The sequence below is a fragment of the Dipodomys spectabilis genome, unplaced genomic scaffold (genome assembly GCF_019054845.1).
Source record: "Dipodomys spectabilis isolate Male_0828 unplaced genomic scaffold, ASM1905484v1 ptg000713l, whole genome shotgun sequence".
Taxonomy (NCBI): domain Eukaryota; kingdom Metazoa; phylum Chordata; class Mammalia; order Rodentia; family Heteromyidae; genus Dipodomys; species Dipodomys spectabilis.
The window spans coordinates 237,752-244,002 of record NW_024871390.1 but is presented as its reverse complement, the minus strand read 5'-3'; positions in this window follow the sequence as shown (position 1 = coordinate 244,002).

Here is a 6,251-nt window from a genome sequence, read left to right as displayed (position 1 = left end):
CTTCAGACTTTTCACTCGAGGCTGGCGCTCCACCACTTGGGTCACAGCTCCAGCCCAGCTTTTTGCTGGCTCCTTGGAGATCCGAGTCTCAGGGTCTTTCCTGCCCAGGCTGGCCTCGAACCGCGATCTCAGATCTCCTGGGTAGCTAGGGCCCCCGGCCTGAGCCCCTAGGCTCTTTGCTTTGACATGTGAACACTCACTGCTACCCGACGTCCCCTCTGCTCGCCTCCTGCACCAAGGTACGCCCTTCCCTGCTGGGTCCCCAGATCCTGGTCCTCACTGACTTGTCACAAGACGTTTGTCGCCTAAGCTACAGTTCATTACAAACGCCTGCTGTGAAGTGTCCCAGGAAGCCTTCCCTGATTGCTCCAACCCAAACATGGTCTCGATTCCCACAGCCAGCATTGTCTACAGCGTCCTTCATCCCCCCAACCCCACAACACCCCCCTCTTAATAACGAGGTGTGAACTCATGCTCCTTTTGCTTGTTTGCCTGGATGGTGCTGTACAGTTGAGGCTTGCCCTCCAGCTCGGTTTTTGCTTGTCGGTCATGGGGCTTGAACTCAGGGCCTGAGCTTTTCCCTTTAGGCTGGTTCTCTACCACTTTGAGCCATAGTACCGCTTCCAGTTTTTTGGTGGTTCACTGGAGATAAGAGTCTCACAGACTGTCCCACCTGGGCTGGGTTTGAACTGTGATCCTCAGATCTCAGCCTCCTGAATAGCTAGGATGACAGGCGTGAGCCACCAGCACCCAGTTAGTATGTGAGACTCTTATCTCCAGTGAACCACCAAAAAACTAGAAGTGGTGCTGTGGCTCAAGTGGTAAAGCACTCGCCTTGAGCTAAAGAGCTCAGGGACAGCGCCCAGAGTTCAAGCCCCAAAACGGACCCAAAAAAAAAGAAGAAGAAGAAAAAAAAACCACCTTCCTGCCCAGGTGGGCTTTGAACCAATACCCTCAGATCTCAGTCTCCTGAATAGCTAAGATTACACGCATGAGCCACCAGCTCCCCCCCCTTAGTCTATACTTTAATGGTGTTTTAGCTATTTCACGTATGTGATTTCTCAGTAAGATTGTCAGCATCTCAGAGAAGAAACTATTCGCAAGCTTGAAGACATAACAGATGCGGAGTAACTATATATTGTTTCAGTAACTGAGGGCTGCTACAAACCTTCGTCCTCATCTGCTCAGAAACCCGCTGGGCTCAGCTGTGTTTTGGTTAGAGCAGAATTAAGGTCCCTCTTCTCAACAGTAATGGCTCCTGGGGGAGAAGGAAAAATTTTCCCTAACAAATAATCGTGCCTATCTTTATAGATCTCAAAAATAAGACTCAGAAGGTTTATTTTGTACCAGGTATCAGGCCTGGAAGCTCAATCTCACATTCTCACTTGGCTTTTTCTCTTAAGGCTAGTGCTCTACCACTTGAGCCACACACCTCCACCTCTGGCTTTTTCATGGTTAACTGGAGAGAAGAGTCAGAGTCACTGATTTTTTTTTTCAGATTTTATTTATTTTATTTTATTTTTTAAGATCTCAGTGTCTGGGGCTGGGAAAGTGGCTCAGTGGCAGAGCGCTTGCCTTGCATGCCTGAGGCCCTGGGTTCCATTCCTCAGCACCACATAAGCAAAAAGAAAAAACCGGAAGTGACGCTGTAGCTCAAGTGGTAGAGCGCTAGCCTTGAGCTGAAGGGCTGAGGGACAGCCCCCAGGCCCAGAGTTCAGGCCCCACAACCGGACCCAAAAAAAAAAAAAGATCTCAGTGTCCGAAGGAGCAAGGATTACAGGCATGAGCTATGGCACATAGCTGGATTTTTTTTTTTTTCTTTTTTGGGGGGGCAGTCATGGGCCTTTGAACTGTTGGCTTGGGAACTGTCCCTAAGTTATTCAGCTCAAGGATAGCACTCTACCACTTTGAGCCACAGCACCACTTCTGGTTTTCTGGTGGTTCATTGGAGATAGGAGTCTCATGGATTTTCCTGCTTCAGCTGGCTTCGAACTGTGATCCTCAGATCTCAGCCTCCTGAGGAGTTAGGACAGACACCAGCACCTGTCTTAATCCTTAGGAGGCAAAGATCCAACTATTTGGGCTGATTTAAGGCTAGGTCAGCAAAAAAGGAAAAGAACTCTGGGCCTTGGCGCTGTCCCTCAGCTCTTCAGCTCAAGGCTACCATTTGAGCCACAGCGCCACTTCCACCCTTTTCTGCTTATGTGGTGCTGAGGAATCGAACCCAGGGCTTCATACATGCAAGGCAAGCACTGAGCCACCTTCCCAGCCCAGGAAAAGAAAATACTGATGAGATCTCATTTTAGCCAATAGCTCAGTGTCATCCCAACCATTTTGGGGATGGAAATCTGGAGGATTGCAGTTCCAAACCTGCCTGGGCAAAGTTCACAGAACCTCATCTCAACAGAAAAAAAGCTAGATGCAGAGATGCATGCCTGTCACCTAAAGTATCATGGAAAGCCCAAACTAAGAGGAATTGTGGTCCAGCCTGGGCCAATAGCAAGACCCTGTCTCCCAAATAACGTAAGCAAAAAGTAGCAGAGGCATGTCTCAAAAGATAGAATGCCTGTCTGGCAAGCAGAAAGCTCTGGGTACAAACCTAGGACCAACAAGAAAAAAAGACAAAAGCAACAGCCAAATAGTAATAATCACTTTACATTCAGGTTCTCTTGTGCCTAACTCCTCTGTTATATATAAGTGGCAAGTTTGTGTGTTTCAATCCTGGAGCTTGAACTCAGAGCTTAGGTGCTGTCCCTCCCCACCCCCACCCCCCCCGCCCCCACTTTTCTTTGTGGGTAATGGGGCTTGAGCTCTGGACTTGGGCACTGTCCCTCAGCTCTTCAGCTCAAGGTTGGTGCTCTACCACTTGAGCCACAGCGCCACTTCTGCTTTTCTAGTGGTTTATAGGAAACAAAAGTCTCACGGACTTTCCTGCCCGGGCTGGCTTTGAACCATGATCCTCAGATCTCAGCCTCCTGAGTAGCTGGGATGACAGGCGCGAGCCACCAGCGCCTGGTGCAGATCTGAAGTTCTTTAAACACCACAAAGCTTTGGAGGCCTCACGGAGGGGCGGAGGGGGAGGAGGACTGAAGTCATTTTAATCAGGGTTCCCAGCTGGCCCGATTTCCATCTTGAATCATTTCCACACTAGCTCTGGGCCTGGGAGTTCCCTCCTCACTGGGATTTCCCCAATCTGAGTCGATCTGAGCTGCCACGGTAAGTATTTCAGTTGGGTGCAGGCTGGCTGAGTCATTTGGTACTGAGAAATTGTGCCTGTTACCTAGTGTCCAAGAACTTTCTAGGGCCAAGCCCCGCGATCAACAAGAAAAAAAACAGAGGGACAGTACGGTCATTGCTGTGTGTGTGTGTGTGTATGTGTGTGTGTGTGTGTGTTTGTACATGCCAGTCCTAGGACTTGACCTCAGCACTCTACCACTTGAACCACAACTCCACTTCTGGCTTTTTGCTGGAGCTAAGAATCTCATCAACTTTTCTGCTACCCAAGCTGGCTTCGAACCATGATCCTCAGACCTCTCCGTCTCCTGAGTTAGCGGTGATAGTAAGCGTGAGCTCCCAGCGCCCGGCTAAAGTCTCTTGTTTTAACTCTAGGAGAAAAGGCCGTTCCTCAGGGTTGCGTGATGGTTCATCTTCATCTGTGATCATTTCTGTAGAACAATCCACAAGCCCAGGGTTTGTCCCCTTTCTCCTCTGTCGTTTGGAAGGAGGTACTGAGGAACAAGGACCGGGTAAGGATCTGGTGTCCTGCTGGTATATTCTAATTTATTTCAATTTGGGGAAACAGTCTAATCAGGCGGTAATTAATTCCCTCTTCATTAGGGGCCTTCACGTGTGCCTGGTGCATATGGATGAGCCCCGGGTCACAATGTCCCTCGGAAAAGGCTGCTGAAGGTGATAGTACTTGAAAGTCCCTCCCTGTGTCAATACCCGCCCCCCAAGACTTGATTTCGGGGGGGAATACGGACCCACAGCAGCCCTTGCCTTCAGCTGGGTTGATCGAGCCGGCCTCAGTGAGCACGAGCCCACAACCTGTTTTGTGCATTTAGTGCCAGTACTAGAACTCAGGGCTGGGCACTTCTAACTTGTCTTTTTAATCTTTCTTTTCTTTACTCAGGTTGGTACTCTACCACCTGAGCCACACCTCCACTTCAAGCTTTTTGCCAGTGCACTGCAGCTTAAGACTCTCCTGGACTTTTCCTACCCAGGCCGGGTTCAACCCACCCTCCTCGGATCTCCCCCTTCTGAGTCGCTGGGATTACAGGCATGCGCCACCGTGCCCGGCTTCCTGTCATTGCTTGATCACTCTTCGCCTTAACTTAATTCTCTTCCCTGAGGGGAGGCTGGCACCTTCAACAGGCACACTGCTCCAGTCTGGAATAATACCTCTGCAATGAGACACAGCCTCACTCCCCCACCCGTAAAACAACACCTACCAACACATCTGCATCCTGCCTTCCAGCCCGTAAGAGAAGCAGGTACAGCCCTGGGCTGCCCACAGTGCCCTCTGGCACGCGCATGCGCGCACACACACACACCATGGTCTCCTATCCCTCCTTGGGGGCTACCCTATTTCTAGGGAGCAGGTAGGGGCATAAATGGGGGGGGGGAGGAACTGGGGTGGTTACCATGACAACGGAGCCTAGCAACAGCTGAGAAGCTGATGTGTAGGCCACAATGGAGGCTTCAGAGGTGACTGATCCCAGCTGGGCAGCCTGCGTGCCCTCCCCCCAACACACCCCGTAATTCCACCCCCGTACCCCAGCAAGTGCCTCTTTCTCAAGCAAGGGCAGAGGAGGAAAACTAATCAGATGGCCACAGGCCTTCTCAGGAGACATTTTTTTGGGGAGGGGACAGCTGCAAATGGGGGCCAATTAGCAGGCAAGGACAAAAATAAACAAAGCGGGCCAAGCTCGCTCCTCCATCTCCTCTGCGCCATCTTTCTCTTCTTCCAGCTCTTCCCCTCCACCCGTCCTAGAAGTTCTCTCTTTGCTGGCTTGCGCCGTTGCCTGGCCTATATAATTACCCCCTCCCTCCTTTTCTCTTGACCTTCACAGACGGGAACCACAGAGGCACACTTCCGATTCCAGTTCTGGTTCTTTCCATTTCCAGACTGCGCATCCGCACCCTCCCTCCGCTTTTTCCTACTTCTCCTATTCTGTCCCAACTGGAAGATGCCCATGGAGGCTGAGATCTGAGGATCGCAGTGCAAAGCCAGCCTGGGCAGGAAAGCTCCTGAGAGTTGTCTCCAGTTAAGCAGCAAATTGCCAGAATGGAGGTGAGGTTCAAGTGGTAAAGCATCAGCCTTTTTTGTTTTTGGGAGGGGGAACCTAAGGGATAGCACCCAGGCCCTGAGCTCAAGCCCCAGTATAGACAGACAGACAGACAGACACACACACACACACACACACACACACACACACACACACGATCGCCATCAGTCCCATTCAGCTGGCGCAGGTCAGGTCCAGTCAGACCCTTCTTCCTCTCCTCCCTGCCTGCCCTTCCCCTCCTCTTCCTCTTCCGAACTGCCGCACTTGGAGTATCTTGCAAAGGCTTTATTTGAAAATTCTGAAACTTAACATCCCACAAGAATTCAAGGTAATCACCACGAGAAGAGAATACAAAAATATATATCACAGCGAGGAGCCAGGTGTCATGGGGGGGCAGGCGGAGGGGGGGCCCGGAGGAGGCGGGAGACGTGGTGGAGACAGCTCCTGATGGCCTCGAACCAGCCCCAGCCCCTGGCAGCCTACCCTGAGCTCCGGAGGCCCGAAAGGAGGCCGGGAAGTGGAGGCCTGGCTCAGGCAGGGGGAGACTCACAGACAGACAGCCAGGACAGACAGAACGAGGAGGACTTGGGAAGGACAAATGGAGAGTCTCTTTGTCATGGAATGCAGCAGGGGACTCCCCAAATCCCCACCCCTCCCACACCCAGACCTTCGGTCATGGGGGGCCCCAACTACCCCCACGGGGCCGGGGACGGGGGAGGGGGGGTGACGCGGGGCGTGAGGAGGGCTGGGGCGGAGGAGGGGCGCCAGGAGCCCCGCCGGCCCCGCGCCCACCCCGGGCGGCATGCAGAGGCCACGGACACGGGCCGGCGGGGGCGGAGGAGGCGGACGGACAGCAGGACCCGCCACGCCAGTGCACCTGACACGGCCCTGGCGGGAACCACGGCCGGCCGCGGCCTGGAGTGTGCGGCGATGAAAGACGGGGAGACGCGGGTGCGGAGGCGC